Source organism: Arachis stenosperma, chromosome 5 (genome assembly GCF_014773155.1).
Source record: "Arachis stenosperma cultivar V10309 chromosome 5, arast.V10309.gnm1.PFL2, whole genome shotgun sequence".
Classification (NCBI taxonomy): Eukaryota; Viridiplantae; Streptophyta; class Magnoliopsida; order Fabales; family Fabaceae; genus Arachis; species Arachis stenosperma.
The window spans coordinates 89,168,589-89,184,729 of NC_080381.1; the positions used below are offsets into that span (position 1 = coordinate 89,168,589).

Genomic DNA, 16,141 nt, shown 5'->3' on the forward strand with positions numbered 1-16,141 from the left:
AGCCTTGAAAGAAGGTTTAAACAAAAACTGTAAAAATAAAACGTATCGTGCACGGAAAAGCGCAACTGGATAAAATGTAAACTACACAATAAGACATGGAGGATCAAAATACAAAATAGTAAGCTTCTGACTCAGTCTGCGAAGTAAAGACTGGCCAGAGTATAAGTGTGTATATACATACATATAGTTATAACCCAAAGGAATCCCCAAATACAAATAAACGACCTGCTTCTCCATCGTCGACCTCAAAAAGGGACATAGTTAGCTATATATACATATAAGAGAATTTGAAATCATAAATACATCACATGATATCAAAATATAAAATCCCAAGATAGACTTTGCTTGCCAGGGATCTTAGACGCTCACTGGTGTGGTAATTTACAACCCACAAACTAACCGACAAGTGCACCGGGTCGTACCAAGTAATACCTCAGGTGAGTGAGGGTCAATCCCATGAGGATTGATGGATCAAGCAACAATAATTGAGTGATAGACTTAGTTAGGCAAACAGAAAGTAATGTTTGGGCAATATAAAAGACATTAAACAATATAAAGAATATTGAAGGAAGGCAAGTAAATAAATTAGGAAGCAAATATGGAGAAAACAGTTAAGGTTTCAGAGTTATCTATTCTTTCGGATTAACTTTTCTTACTAACTATTTTAATCATGTAGGATTTAATTTATGGCAAACTATATATGACTAGACCCTAATTCCTTTAACCTTTCTAGTCTCCTCTAAAATTCATTAACTGCCAATTCCTTGGTCAATTAATTCCAATTAGAAGCTGCATGCTCAAATTCCAGTTTATATGCCACAAAAACTCTAATTACCCAAAAATAAAAGGATTATATGTCACGTATCCCGTTAAATCCAGATAATTAAAATTTAGGAGAATATGTTGTCAAGCTATTGTTCAAGTAAAGAGCTTTTCCAAGTTTTACAAGAACTCAAATAGAAAGAGGGTCATACTTCCGTTCCACCCAAATTCATGAGATAAAGAGCGAAAACAATTCTTAAATTATAAATCCATACATGAATTAAAATAGTAAAAGTAATAAAATCAATCCATACAAATAGACAGAGCTCCTAACCTTAGCAATGGAGGATTAGTTGCTCATGGTTTAGAGAAGAAGATAAGGATTTTGATAAAATGTATTTTGGTAGTCTGGAATGGGGGATTCTCCAGTTAACTAATGGAATCCTCCTTTTTATAACTAATCCTAATTAATTTAAAAATCTAAAATTAAAATAATATCTTTTCCTATTTTAAAAATCAAATTTGAATTTAAATCAGAATTAATTATAGCAATCAGCAAGTCTTCAATTGATGGATGGGGACCACTTGATTCCTTCACTCTGCAGCCTCTGATTTGTACTTTCTAGGCTGAAAACTGGGTCAAAAGCAGCCCAAAAATCGCCCCCATCATTTTCTGGATTTTCTGTACGTGGCACATGTCACGCGTACACATCGATGGTCTTCTTCGCGTGTCACGCGTACGCGTCAAGTACGCGCACGCGTCGCTGAGCAAATCTTCAAATCACACGTATGCGTCAGTCACGCACATGCGTCGCCATGGAAAGCTCTAAATCACGCGTACACGTCAGTCACGCGTACGCGTCCCTCCTCGCTGCCATCTTCTTTAATTCTTGTGCTACAGAAACTCCATAAAATCTAGCCGAATGCTACCTAAAATGAACAAAATTGCACATGACTCAGAGTAGCATCCATATTGGCTAAAAGATAACTAATTCTTTATTAAACTCAATAAATTAGATGCAATTATAATTATCAGTTTGAATTACGAAAAATAAAAGAGCATAAAATAAATAATTGTTACTTTAATAATGGAGAATATGTTGGAGTTTTGGAGATGCTTTGTCTGCTTTATTTCAGCTTTTCTCTTGTAATCCTCTTCCCACACGCAAGGCTCCTTCCATGGTAAGCTATATGTAGGGTGTCACCGTTGTCAATGGCTACTTTCCATCCTCTCAGTGAAAATGGTCCAAATGCTCTGTCACAGCACGGCTAATCAGCTGTTGGTTCTCGATCATGTCGGAATAGAATCCATTAATTCTTTTGTGTTTGTCATCACGCCCAACATTCGCGAGATTGAAGCTCGTCACAGTCATCCAATCCCAGAATCCTACTCAGAATACCACAGACAAGGTTTAGACCTTCCGGATTCTCTTGAATGCCGCCATCAATTCTAGCTTATACCACGAAGATTCCGATTAAGGGATCCAAGAGATATACATTCAAGCCTTGTTTGCTTGTAGAACGGAGGTGGTTGTCAGGCACTCGTTCATAAGTGAGAATGATGATGAGCGTCACATAATCATCACATTCATCATGTTCTTGGGTGCAAATGAACATCTTAGAACAAGAATAAGCTGAATTGAATAGAAGAACAATAGTAATTGCATTAATACTCGAGGTACAGTAGAGCTCCACACCTTAATCTATGGTGTGTAGAAACTCCACCGTTGAAAATACATAAGAACAAGGTCTAGGCATGGCTGAATGGCCAGCCTCCCAAAGAGGGTTCAATCATAAAATCATGATCAAAAGATTCTTAAAAATACAGTAGCAAAATGTCCTATTTGTAGAGAACTAGTAGCCTAGGGTTTACAAAGATGAGTAAATGACATAAAAATCCACTTCCGGGCCCACTTGGTGTGTGCTTGGGCTGAGCATTAAAGTATTTTCGTGTAGAGACTTCTCTTGGAGTTAAACGCCAGCTTTTGTGCCAGTTTGGGCGTTTAACTCCCATTCTTGTGCCAGTTCTAGCGTTTAACGCCGGGCAGTTTTGAGCTGATTTGGAACGCTGGTTTGGGCCATCAAATCTCAGGCAAAGTATAAACTATTATATATTGCTGGAAAGCCCAGGATGTCTAATTTCCAACGCAATTAAGAGCGTGCCAATTGGGCTTCTGTAGCTCTAAAAAATCCACTTTGAGTGCAGGGAGGTCAGAATCCAACAGCATCTGCAGTCCTTTTCAGCCTCTGAATCAGATTTTTGCTTAGGTCCCTCAATTTCAGCTAGAAAATACCTGAAATCACAAAAAAACACACAAACTCATAGTAAAGTCTAGAAAAGTTAATTTTAACTAAAAACTAATAAAAATATACTAAAACTAACTAAAACATACTAAAAACATACTAAAAACAATGCCAAAAAGCGTATAAATTATCCGCTCATCACAACACCAAACTTAAATTGTTGCTTGTCCCCAAGCAACTGAAAATCAAATAAGATAAAAAGAAGAGAATATGCAATGAATTCCAAAAACATCTATGAAGATCAGTATTAATTGGATGAGCAGGGCTTTTAGCTTTTTGCCTCTGAACAGTTTTGGCATCTCACTCTATCCTTTGAAATTCAGAATGATTGGCTTCTATAGGAACTCATAATCCAGATAGTGTTATTGATTCTCCTAGTTAAGTATGATGATTCTTGAACACAGCTACTTTATGAGTCTTGGACGTGGCCCAAAGCACTCTGTCTTCCAGTATTACCACCGGATACATACATGCCACAGACACATAATTGGGTGAACCTTTTCAGATTGTGACTCAGCTTTGCTAGAGTCCCCAATTAGAGGTGTCCAAGGTTCTTAAGCACACTCTTTTTGCCTTGGATCACAACTTTATTATTATATTTTTTTCTTTTTCTTTTTCCTTCCTCTTTTTTTTTTCGTTTTTCTCTCTTTTTTTTTTCGTATTCACTGCTTTTTCTTGCTTCAAGAATCATTTTTTTTATGATTTTTCAGATCCTCAGTAACATGTCTCCTTTTTCATCATTCTTTCAAGAGCCAACATTCATGAACAACAAATTCAAAAGACATATGCACTGTTTAAGCATACATTCAGAAAACAAAAGTATTGCCACCACATCAAAATAATTAATCTGTTATAAAATTCAAAATTCATGCCATTCTTCTCTTTTTCAATTAAGAACATTTTTCATTCAAGAAAGGTGATGGATTCATAGGACATTCATAACTTTAAGGCATATACACTAAGACACTAATGATCATAAGACACAAACATAGATAAACAATAGCATGAAAATTCGAAAAACAGGAAAATAAAGAACAAGAAAATTAAAGAACGGGTCCACCTTAGTGATGGCGGCTTGTTCTTCCTCTTGAAGATCTTATGAAGTGCTTGAGCTCCTCAATGTCTCTTCCTTGCCTTTGTTGCTCCTCTCTCATGATTCTTTGATCTTCTCTAATTTCATGGAGGAGAATGGAATGTTCTTGGTGCTCCACCCTTAGTTGTCCCATGTTGGAACTCAATTCTCCTAGGGAGGTGTTGATTTGCTCCCAATAGTTTTGTGGAGGAAAGTGCATCCCTTGAGGTATCTCAGGGATTTCATGATGAGTGGGATCTCTTGTTTGCTCCATCCTTTTCTTAGTGATGGGCTTGTCCTCATCAATAAGGGTATCTCCCTCTGTGTCAATTCCAACTGAATAACAGAGGTGACAAATGAGATGAGGAAAGGCTAACCTTGCCAAGGTAGAGGACTTGTCCGCCACCTTATAAAGTTCTTGGGCTATAACCTTATGAACTTCTACTTCCTCTCCAATCATGATGCTATGAATCATGATGGCCCGGTCTATAGTAACTTTGGACCGGTTGCTAGCAGGAATGATTGAGCGTTGGATAAACTCCAACCATCCCCTAGCCACGGGCTTGAGGTCATGCCTTCTTAGTTGAACCGGCTTCCCTCTTGAATCTCTCTTCCATTGAGCGCCCTCTTCACAAATGTCTAAGAGGACTTGGTCCAACCTTTGATCAAAGTTGACCCTTCTAGTGTAAGGGTGTTCATCTCCTTGCATCATGGGCAAGTTGAATGCCAACCTTACATTTTTCGGACTAAAATCTAAGCATTTCCCCCGAAGCATTGTAAGCCAATTCTTTGGGTTCGGGTTCACCCTTTGATCATGGCTCTTGGTGATCCATGCATTGGCATAGAACTCTTGAACCATTAAGATTCCGACTTGTTGAATGGGGTTGGTAAGAACTTCCCAACCTCTTCTTCGAATCTCATGTCGGATCTTCGGGTATTCACTCTTTTTGAGTTTGAAAGGGACCTCGGGGATCACCTTCTTCATGGCCACAACTTCATAGAAGTGGTCTTGATGCACCCTTGAGATGAATCTCTCCATCTCCCATGACTCGGAGGTGGAAGCTTTTGCCTTCCCTTTCCTCTTTCTAGAGGTTTCTCCGGCCTTAGGTGCCATAAATGGTTATGGAAAAACAAAAAGCAATGCTTTTACCACACCAAACTTAAAAGGTTTGCTCGTCCTCGAGCAAAAGAAGAAAGAAGAGAGTAGAAGAAGAAGAAATAGAGGAGATAGAGATGGCTTTGTGGTTCGGCCAAGGGGGGAGAAGTAGTGTTTAGGTTGTGTGAAAATGGAGGAGTGAAGATGGGTTTATATAGGGGTGGAGAGAGGGGTAAGGTTCGGTCATGTAAGGGTGGGTTTGGGAGGGAAAGTGGTTTGAATTTGAATGGTGGGGTAGGTGGGATTTTATGAAGGATGGATGTGAGTGGTGAAGAGAATAGTGGGATTTGGTAGGTGAGGGGTTTTTGGGGAAGAGTGATTGAGGTGATTGGTGAATGGATGAAGAAGAAGAGAGAGGGTGGTGGGGTAGGTGGGGATCCTGTGGGGTCCACAGATCTTGAGGTGTCAAGGAAAATTCATCCCTGCACCAAGTGGCGAGCAAAAATGCTATTTATGCCAATTCTGGCGTTAAACGCCGGGCTGGTGCCCATTTCTGGCGTTTAACGCCAGCTTCTTGCCCTTTCCTGGTGTTTAACGCCAGCCTGGTGCCCCTTTCTGGCGTTAAACGCCCAAAATGGTGCCAGACTGGGCGTTAAACGCCCATTTGCTGCCCTTACTGGCGTTTAAATGCCAGCAAGGTTTTCCTCCAGGGTGTGCTATTTTTCTTTCTGTTTTTTCTTTTTCAATTGATTTTGTGACTTCCCATGATCATCAACCTACAGAAAACATAAAATAACAAAGGAAAATAGATAAATATAACATTGGGTTGCCTCCCAACAAGCGCTTCTTTAATGTCAGTAGCTTGACAGTGGGCTCCCATGGAGCCTCACAGATACTCAGAGCAATGTTGGAACCTCCCAACACCAAACTTAGAGTTTGAATGTGGGGGTTCAACACCAAACTTAGAAGTTGGTTGTGGCCTCCCAACACCAAACTTAGAGTTTGACTGTGGGGGCTCTGTTTGACTCTGTTTTGAGAGAAACTCTTCATGCTTCCTCTCCATGGTAACAGAGGGATATCCTTGAGCCTTAAACACAAAGGATTCTTCATTCACTTGAATGATCAATTCTCCTCTGTCAACATCAATCACAGCCTTTGCTGTGGCTAGGAAGGGTCTGCCAAGGATGATGGATTCATCCATGCACTTCCCAGTCTCTAGGACTATGAAATCAGCAGGGATGTAATGGTCTTCAATCTTTACTAGAACATCCTCTACAAGCCCATAAGCTTGTTTTCTTGAATTGTCTGCCATCTCTAGTGAGATTCTTGCAGCTTGTACCTCAAAGATCCCTAGCTTCTCCATTACAGAGAAAGGCATGAGGTTTACACTTGACACTAAGTTACACAGAGCCTTCTTAAAGGTCATGGTGCCTATGGTGCAAGGTATTGAGAACTTCCCAGGGTCCTGTCTCTTTTGAGGTAATCTCTGCCTAGACAAGTCATTCAGTTCTTTGGTGAGCAAAGGGGGTTCATCCTCCCAAGTCTCATTACCAAATAACTTGTCATTTAGCTTCATGATTGCTCCAAGGTATTTAGCAACTTGCTCTTCAGTGACATACTCATCCTCTTCAGAGGAAGAATACTCATCAGAGCTCATGAATGGCAGAAGTAAATCCAATGGAATCTCTATGGTCTCAGTGTGAGCCTCAGATTCCCATGGTTCCTCATTAGGGAACTCATTGGAGGCCAGTGGACGTCCATTGAGGTCTTCCTTAGTGGCGTTCACTGCCTCCTCCTCCTCTCCAAATTCGGCCATGTTGATGGCCTTGCACTCTCCTTTTGGATTTTCTTCTGTATTGCTTGGAAGAGTACTAGGAGGGAGTTCAGTAATTTTCTTGCTCAGCTGTCCCACTTGTGCCTCCAAATTCCTAATGGAGGACCTTGTTTCAGTCATGAAACTTTGAGTGGTTTTGATTAGATCAGAGACCATGGTTGCTAAGTCAGAGTGGCTCTGCTTAGAATTCTCTGTCTGTTGCTGAGAAGATGATGGAAAAAGCTTAACATTGCTAAACCTGTTTCTTCCACCATTATTGTTGTTGAAACCTTGTTGAGGTCCCTGTTGATCCTTCCATGAGAGATTTGGATGATTTCTCCATGAAGGATTATAGGTGTTTCCATAGGGTTCTCCCATGTAATTCACCTCTTCCATTGAAGGGTTCTCAGGATCATAAGCTTCTTTTTCAGATGAAGCATCCTTAGTACTGCCTGGTGCATTTTGCATTCCAGACAAACTTTGAGAAATCAAATTGACTTGCTGAGTCAATATTTTGTTCTGAGCCAATATGGCATTCAGAGTATCAATCTCAAGAACTCCTTTCTTCTGATTTTTCCCATTGTTCACAGGATTCCTTTCAGAAGTGTACATGAATTGGTTATTTGCAACCATTTCAATGAGCTCTTGAGCTTCTGCAGGCGTCTTCTTCAGATGAAGAGATCCTCCAGCAAAGCTATCCAATGACATCTTGGACAGTTCAGACAGACCATCATAGAAGATACCTATGATGCTCCATTCAGAAAGCATATCAGAAGGGCACTTTCTGATCAATTGTTTGTATCTTTCCCAAGCTTCATAGAGGGATTCACCTTCCTTCTGTCTAAAGGTTTGGACTTCCACTCTAAGCGTACTCAATTTTTGAGGTGGAAAGAACTTTGCCAAGAAGGCATTGACTAACTGTTTCCAAGAGTTCAGGCTCTCTTTAGGTTGTGAGTCCAACCATATTCTAGCTCTGTCTCTTACAGCAAAAGGGAATAGCATTAGTCTGTAGACCTCAGGATCAACCCCATTAGTCTTGACAGTGTCACAGATTTGCAAGAACTCAGCTAAAAACTGATGAGGATCTTCCAATGGAAGTCCATGGAACTTGCAATTCTGTTGCATTAGAGAAACTAATTGAGGCTTAAGCTCAAAGTTGTTTGCTCCAATGGCAGGGATAGAGATGCTTCTCCCATAGAAGTCGGGAGTAGGTGCAGTAAAGTCACCCAGCACCTTCCTTGCATTATTGGCATTGTTGTTGTTTTCGGCTGCTATGGGTTCTTCTTCTTTGAAGATTTCTGTTAGGTCCTCTACAGAGAGTTGTGCCTTAGCTTCTCTTAGCTTTCGCTTCAAGGTCCTTTCAGGTTTAGGGTCAGCCTCAACAAGAATGCTTTTGTGTTTGCTCCTGCTCATATGAAAGAGAAGAGAACAAGAAAATATGGAATCCTCTATGTCACAGTATAGAGATTCCTTGAGGTGTCAGAGGAATAGAAGGAAGAGGTAGAAGAATTCAAACTTATCAAGAAAGATGGAGTTCGAATTGTGCATTGAGGAGGAGTGTTAGTCCATAAATAGAGCGATGTGAGAAGACGGGAAGAGATTTTCGAAAATTAAGTAAAAGATTTTAAAAACATTTTGAAAAAAAACTAATTGATTTTCGAAAACTAAGAGTGGAAAAGAAATCAAGTGATTTTTGAAAAAGATTTTGAAATTAGAAATTAAAAAGATATGATTGAAAACTATTTTGAAAAAGATGTGATTAAAAAGATATGATTTAAAAGTTATGATTTTAAAAAGAGATGATTAAGAAGATATGATTTGAAAAAAAATTTAAAAAGATTTGATTTTGAAAATTAATGACTTGGCTAACAAGAAAAGATATGATTCAGACATTAAACCTTTCTCAACAGAAAAGGCAACATACTTGAAATGTTGAATCAAATCATTAATTGATAGCAAGTATTTTTGAAAATGGAAAGAAATTGATTTTGAAAACATATGATTGAAAAGATATGATTTGAAAAAGATTTTGATTTTGAAAAATTTTGAAAACTTGAAAAAAATTTGAGTTAAAAACAAAATCTTTCCTCTTGTGCCATCCTGGCGTTAAACGCCCAGAATGGTGCACATTCTGGCGTTTAACGCCCAAAACACTACCCTTTTGGGCGTTAAACGCCCAACCAGGCACCCTGGCTGGCGTTTAAACGCCAGTTTTCCTTCCTCACTGGGCGTTTTGAACGCCCAGCTTTTTCTGTGTAATTCCTCTACTGAATGTTCTGAATTTTCAATTCTCTGTATTATTGACTTCAAAAGACACAATTTAAATTTTTTTTTGGATTTTAAATGATGAGGAGTAATCAAAATGCAACTAAAATCAAATAAAAATGCATGCAAGACACCAAACTTAGAAGTTTGTATACTATTGACACTAACAACTTGAGAATGCATATGAGAAACAACAAAACACTCAAGACAAGAGAATTTAAAGATCAGAACAAAGAAATCATTAAGAACAACTTGAAGATCAATGAAGACACATGAATGAATTTGAAAAATACAAGAAGAACAGAAATATGCAATTGACACCAAACTTACAATTAGACACTAGACTCAACAAGAAACATACAAAATATTTTTGGTTTTTATGATTTTATACTTTTTTTGGATTTTTCAAAAATTAAGTGGAACAGAAAATAAAGATATCAAAATTCTTAATGAGAATTCCAGGAATCATGCAATGTTAGTCTAAAGCTTTAGTCTAAAGAAATTAGACATGGCTAGCCAAGCTTCAGCAGGACATTGCATTCAAGAGCTAAATTAATGAGAATCAATCAGCTTTGGTGATGATAAGAACATCACCTTGAAACACTAGAATTCATTCTTAAGAATTCTGAAAAATACCTAATCTAAGCAACAAGATGAACCGTCAGTTGTCCATACTCGAAACCATCCTCGGCAACGGCACCAAAAACTTGGTGCACAAAATTGTGATCATCAATGGCGCCATTAACATGGTCCGCTCAATTGCAATCTTAACTCTTTATCACAACTTCGCACAACTAACCAGCAAGTGCACTGGGTCGTCCAAGTAATAATCCTTACGCGAGTAAGGGTCGATCCCACGGAGATTGTTGGTATGAAGCAAGCTATGGTCATCTTGTAAATCTCAGTCAGGCGGATTCAAATGGTTATGGAGGATTAATGATTAAAAGATATCCAATAAAATAGCAAGGTTTTTTTTTATTCTCCTTTATTTGTGCTTAAATATGAAAACATGCTTTTTAGGCCCTTAAATTGGTGATTTTGAATCACCTTAATTCCATTCGATGCCTTGATGTGTCTGTTGAGTGATCTCAGGTTCATGAGGCAAGTATTGAATGCAAGAAGTGAAGAGTAAAGCATGCATAGGGGAGAATTCATGAAGAAACAAGGATTTAGGATGCTGAGATCGATGCGCACGCGCAGCAGACGCGCACTCGTGGAAAGTGAAGTCGCATGGCGACGTGTACGCATGACATGACGCGTATGCGTGGATAGAAAATGCCATCAACGCGTACACGTTACCCACACGTACGCGTCGGTGCTCGCACGTGACCCACTTAAAATGAATCCGCTAAGGGCAATTTCTGGGCTTCCCAGGCCCAGATCCAACTCTTTTCTCAGCCTATTACATTCATAATTCAAAGGGGGATCAACAAATTAGCACCTAGTTTAGTTTAGTTGATGCTTTAGTTAGTTTGTAGAGAGAGAAGCTCTCTCTTCTCTCTAGAATTAGGTTAGAGGTAGATTAGAATTTTTAGATCTAGGTTTTAATTCTTGTTCTGATCTACTTTTCTTTTCAGTTTCTTGTTGCCACATCTTTACTCTTTTAGTTTCTTTTATTAATTTCTTGTTTTAGTTACTTTATTGTTGATGTACTCTTGCTTCTTCTATTTTCTTTTAGTGCAATTTATGTTTGATTTCTTTTATTGTTGATTTACTTTGTTATTGTTAATTCTCTTCCTATGAGTAGTTGTAGATTTACATTTCTTGCACTTTTATCTTGCTTTCCTTTTATGCCTTCCAAGTGTTTGATGAAATGCTTGGAAGGATGTTAGAGCAGATTTTCCTTCTCTTGGCTTGAATTGAGTAATTGGCGACACTTGATTTATCAAAGTCTCTTGTTGATTGATAATTGGAAGTTGCTAGTTGACTTGAAATTCACTAAAGTTAGTCTCTCACTATGATTTTACTAGGAGTTGTGGACACAAGTTGATTATATCCACTTGACTTTCCTTCATAGTTAGAAGTTAACTATGTGGAGCAATAGACAGTTCTCATGTCACAATTGATGATGATAATAAGGATAGGACTTCTAATTCTCATCCCTTGCCAAGAGTCTTCCTTAGTTATTGGTTTATTTCGCTTCCAATCTACATTTCTTGTCTCTTATCTCAAAAACCCCAAAAGATACCTCTTAGCCAATAACAAGAACACTACCCTACAATTCCTTGAGAGACGACCTGAGGTTTAAATACTTCGATTTACTTTTATAGGGGTTTGTACTTGTGACAACCAAATTTTTGATTGAGAAGTTGTTTGTTGGTTTAGAACTATACTTTCAATGAAATTTCATTTGTGAAATTCTTTACCGACACACAAATTTTGTTCATCAAAATGGCGCCGTTGCCGGGGAATTGCAATTGTGTGCCTTGTTATTGGTTATTGTATATATGTGAATATTGTGAATATGTTTGCCTTTTGCTTCTTTGTTAAGTGAGTTTGTTCTCTTTATTTGTTACTAGTTTTTGTTTTTATCTTCCCTCGCTACCATGAATTCTCATCCATTTAGCTATGAGTTTGGTTACAATTATGTTGTAGGAAGTGGAGATTACAATGAAGAAATGCATCAAGGGTGGAACAATCAAGGGTGGAAGGAGCCATATGCATATGATCAATGCTCTTGGCAAAAACCTCCACCAATGTGCTATGAACAAGAGCCATTCTATGATGCATACCAATCAAATGGCTGTGGTGATCCTCCTTGTGTCTATCAAGAGCCACCACCATATGCCTATGAGCCATATCCTCAACATAACCCTCAACCATACTCACGAGCCTCTTTTCACCAAACACCTCCATATGATCATAATCCCTATCCACCAAACCAACAACCTTATGAGACATATGAACCATATATGGAACCACCCTCCTATTATGAACCCTTCCTTACAAATAATGAACCTTTCTATCCACCCCAAGCCCCAATGGATGATTCTCTCACCTTGCTACTTCAAGGGCAAAGAGAAATGCAAAGGGAGACAATAGAATTTGTGACTTCCTTGACCAAGGTAGTAACCACTTTAGCCTTCCAATGCTTGAACACTCCAAGCACTCCCATGGCCACATGTGAAAAATCAAATGAAGAGCATAGCATGAAGGAGAGATTGGAAACTCTGGTGGAAAATGAGGAATGCCACTTTGTATTGGAACAATTGGAGGAAGCTATGATTGTTGAAGAAAAGGAAGAAGTGGTTGAAGATTTAGGAGATGCGGAACCACCATGGGAATCTCAAGAACCTCCCTCCAAGAAGCTTGAAATTGATATTGAGGAGGGTGTACAACCTCCATGGCATATCATAGATGGAGAACTTGAAGAGGTTGATCAAGAGGTGGATTCCATCATTGACGAATTCTTGTCTAAAATTGAATCCATCCCCATTGGGTACGAATTTGAAGTCATTGAAGACAACTCCATACCAAAAGACATTAGTGACGTTGTTGAAGACTCTTCCATTGAGTGTGAAGTTGATGTTGAAGTAAACTTCACACAACCTCCAAGGTTTGATTTGATTGATGATGAGGAGGAGTTGGAAGAAGTTAACAAGCAAGGAGAAGTTGAAGAAAGTTGTCAAGAGGTGAAGATAATCCAAGAAGTGCACAAGGAAGTAAAGCTTGCAAGATCAATGGAAACATCTTTCCCCAAGCCATCACCATCCATTCTTTCATTCAAGTGGGTAAATCTCTCATCTCTAAGCTTCATGATTTTACTTGAATATGGTTTGCTTGAAACGGATGGGCAACTTAGAACTCTTTGTGGAATTAAGAGTAAGAGGGAGTTGTGTAGTGGTTAGAGGAACAATGTTAGGCTCATTATGGTTGGACCATCTAGGTATAATTGTAAAGGTGGGAGCCATGCTACATTGAATGGGTCTAGGAAGATGTTTGGTCGCTTGAATGAAAATTCCTCTTGCTTGCCACCCGGATGGATTGATGATGATCAACTTGAAGACGGGTGTAGAAAAAAGATTTGGGATCCGAGAATACATGAGGATAAATTTTGGGAGCCCTTAGCTTGTGCGGAACTCCATCAAAGCTTAGCAATATTAATTTTGAAGAATGGAGCTTATTGGAGATCCAAGCAGTGGTGGATGTTCAAGGATGGATTCAAGCACAAGCCACCTTGATGGGAGCTCCCCATAAGTCCAACTTAAGGACAATAAACAAAAGTGCTAGGTGGGAGACACCCTACCATGGTAAAATCTTTCATTTTTCTCTTTTGTATATATTGGTAAAAATTAGTTTGATTTCATGTTTTGTTTGGTTAGTTGAGTTTAATTAGGAGTTTAGTATGTTGAATAAGGTTTTATGATGTTTTGGTAGCTGTTTGGAGGTTTGAAATGCTTGGTGTGGTGAAAAAACATGAAAAATTTTGAAAAATAGAGCACCAACCCATGCGTACGCATGCCCCACGCGTATGCGTGGATACAGAAGTTTCACCCCTCTATATATAACCCCGAGAGTTGTGCAAGTTGTGGGCTGGAATTGTGCGTTTCGCACAAGCCTACCTACTCGTACGCATGACCCACGGGTACACATCGCCTCTCTAAATAATACACCACGCATACGCGTGACCCACGCATACGCGTCGCTACCATTTCACCTATCCATGCTTACGCGTCGCCTGACGCGTGCATGGATTGCTATGTTCTATACACCTTTTTTTCTTCTCTTCTTTCCATTTCTTTCCTTCCTCACTCTTCTCTTCTTTTCTTTCCCTTCTTCAACCATCACCCCACACTACCAAACACCATCTATCACCATTTCTTTTAGTTAGTTGTTTAGTTAGTGTTTAGTTAGTTAATTTATCATTCAATTTTCTATTTTAATTTTAAGTGTTGGATTATTAATATTGTTTGTTGTTTATTACTTCTTAGTCCTAATTAGGATGTTACTTTAACATTATTGTCATTTATGTCCCTTGTTGGATTTCATTATTGAGGTTATATTTTGCTACTTGGTTTTGAGTTTCTTTGATGAACATGCCTCAAGCTTCTTAAAACTTTTTGAATTGCATGATTTGGCCACCATGTGATTCGAATCCTTTTCTTTGATTAGGCAATTTCTTAATGGATGTTGAGCATTTATCTTAATGTATTGTGTTCCTTGGTCATATGCGTCCATATACTATTTATTTGATTAAATGTTTTCATGCTTCTTTATTACTTGTTTGGTTGTCCTAACCTACAAGTTTAGAGTATTTCAAGCACACTAGAATGAATGAAGTGCAAGCGTCTTTTGTGTAAATAGTGAGAAGCTCTTTATGCTAGTGTGCGTGTGTTTTAAACCACGCTCAATTTAGGACCCACACACTTATTTTTCATCAATGTCACACTAACTCACTCACTTCATTCTGGTGCTTATTACCTCATTCCAATATTGCATGCTTCCTTACTTTTGCATTAACTTATCTTCTTATCCTATTTTCTAATTTTCAGGATGCACCATAAGCAACCAAGGAAGCGGGAGAAAGAACATGCAGCAACCGGTTGACCTACCAGCTGAGGGTAGCAATTCGGAGAGTCGCTGATAAACCACTATATTATGGTTTATCTTGTGCTCAATTGAGTGATTTTTATCAACTCTTGACCCACTTATTCATATGATTTGCATGTTTTATATTTTTCTTCCTGATTCTGTGCTATGATTGAAAACATGCTTCTCTGGTCTTAATTTTGCTATGTTTAATCCTCTCTTATTACCATTCGATGCCTTGATATGTGTGTTAAGTGATTTCAGAGATTACAAGGAAGGAATGGCTTAGAGGATGGAAAGGAAGCATGCAAAACTGGAAGGAATACAAGGAACTGAAGGAACTGCTAAAGCTGTCCAGCCTGACCTCTTGGTACTAAATCGATCATAACCTGAGCTACAGAGGTCCAAATGATGCGGTTCTAGTTGCCTTGAAAAGCTAACATCCGGAGCTTCGCAACGATATATAATCTGCCATAGCTGCCCCGCAGTTAGGTGACACAGACGCGTGGATGACGCGTACGCGTCGCATCTGCGAACTTCAATCCACGCAAACGCGTAGACGACGCCTCGGCGTCACTTTCCCGCGACCTGTACATCCCAGAGCAATTTCTGAGCTGTTTTGACCCAGTTCTCGGCCCAGAAAACACATATTAGAGGCTATAAAGTGGGGAAATGCATCCATACATCATACAACATACAGTCATACATAGTTTTAGGATTTAGATGTAGTTTTTAGAGAGAGGCTCTTTCCTCTCTCTTAGGAATTAGGATTAGGATTTCTATTAGGATTAGGATTTATTTCTTCTTCATCACAGGTTCAATGTTTCTTTACTTCAATTTCTCTTCTACTTTTATTCATTCTATTATTTTATTTTAGTTTGCCAAATTGGCTTATGGACCATTCATGTTATGATTTTCTCAACTAATGCAATTTGAGGTATTTTCAGATATTTATGATTTTGATTTAGCTTTCTATATTCTTAGTTCTAGTTGGTTAATTGGTGACTCTTGAGTTATCAAACTCATCGCGATTGATAATTATTATTCTTGCTTATTGATTTAGATTCCTATAACTCTAGTCTTTCCTCAGGAGTTGACTAGGACTTTAGGTGTTAAATTAATTTGTCTACTTAACTGATATTCATAGTTAGAGGTTGACTTAGTGGTAGAAAAAATATAATTTTCATCACCATTGATAAGGATAACTAGGATAGGACTTCCAGTTTTCATACTTTGCCAAGAGATTTCTTAATTATTAATTTATTGATTTCTGCAATCCATTTCTCTTGTTCAAAGCCTT

General features: G+C 38.6%; 1 non-coding gene across 1 annotated transcript; it reads left to right on the forward strand.

Annotated features, from left to right (window-relative positions):
• The first annotated feature begins 7,809 nt into the window (after positions 1 to 7,809).
• Positions 7,810 to 7,917, forward strand: LOC130984581 (small nucleolar RNA R71). Its single transcript, XR_009088501.1, has one exon. It is a non-coding gene; the product is annotated as a small nucleolar RNA R71 (small nucleolar RNA).
• Positions 7,918 to 16,141: the final 8,224 nt, after the last annotated feature.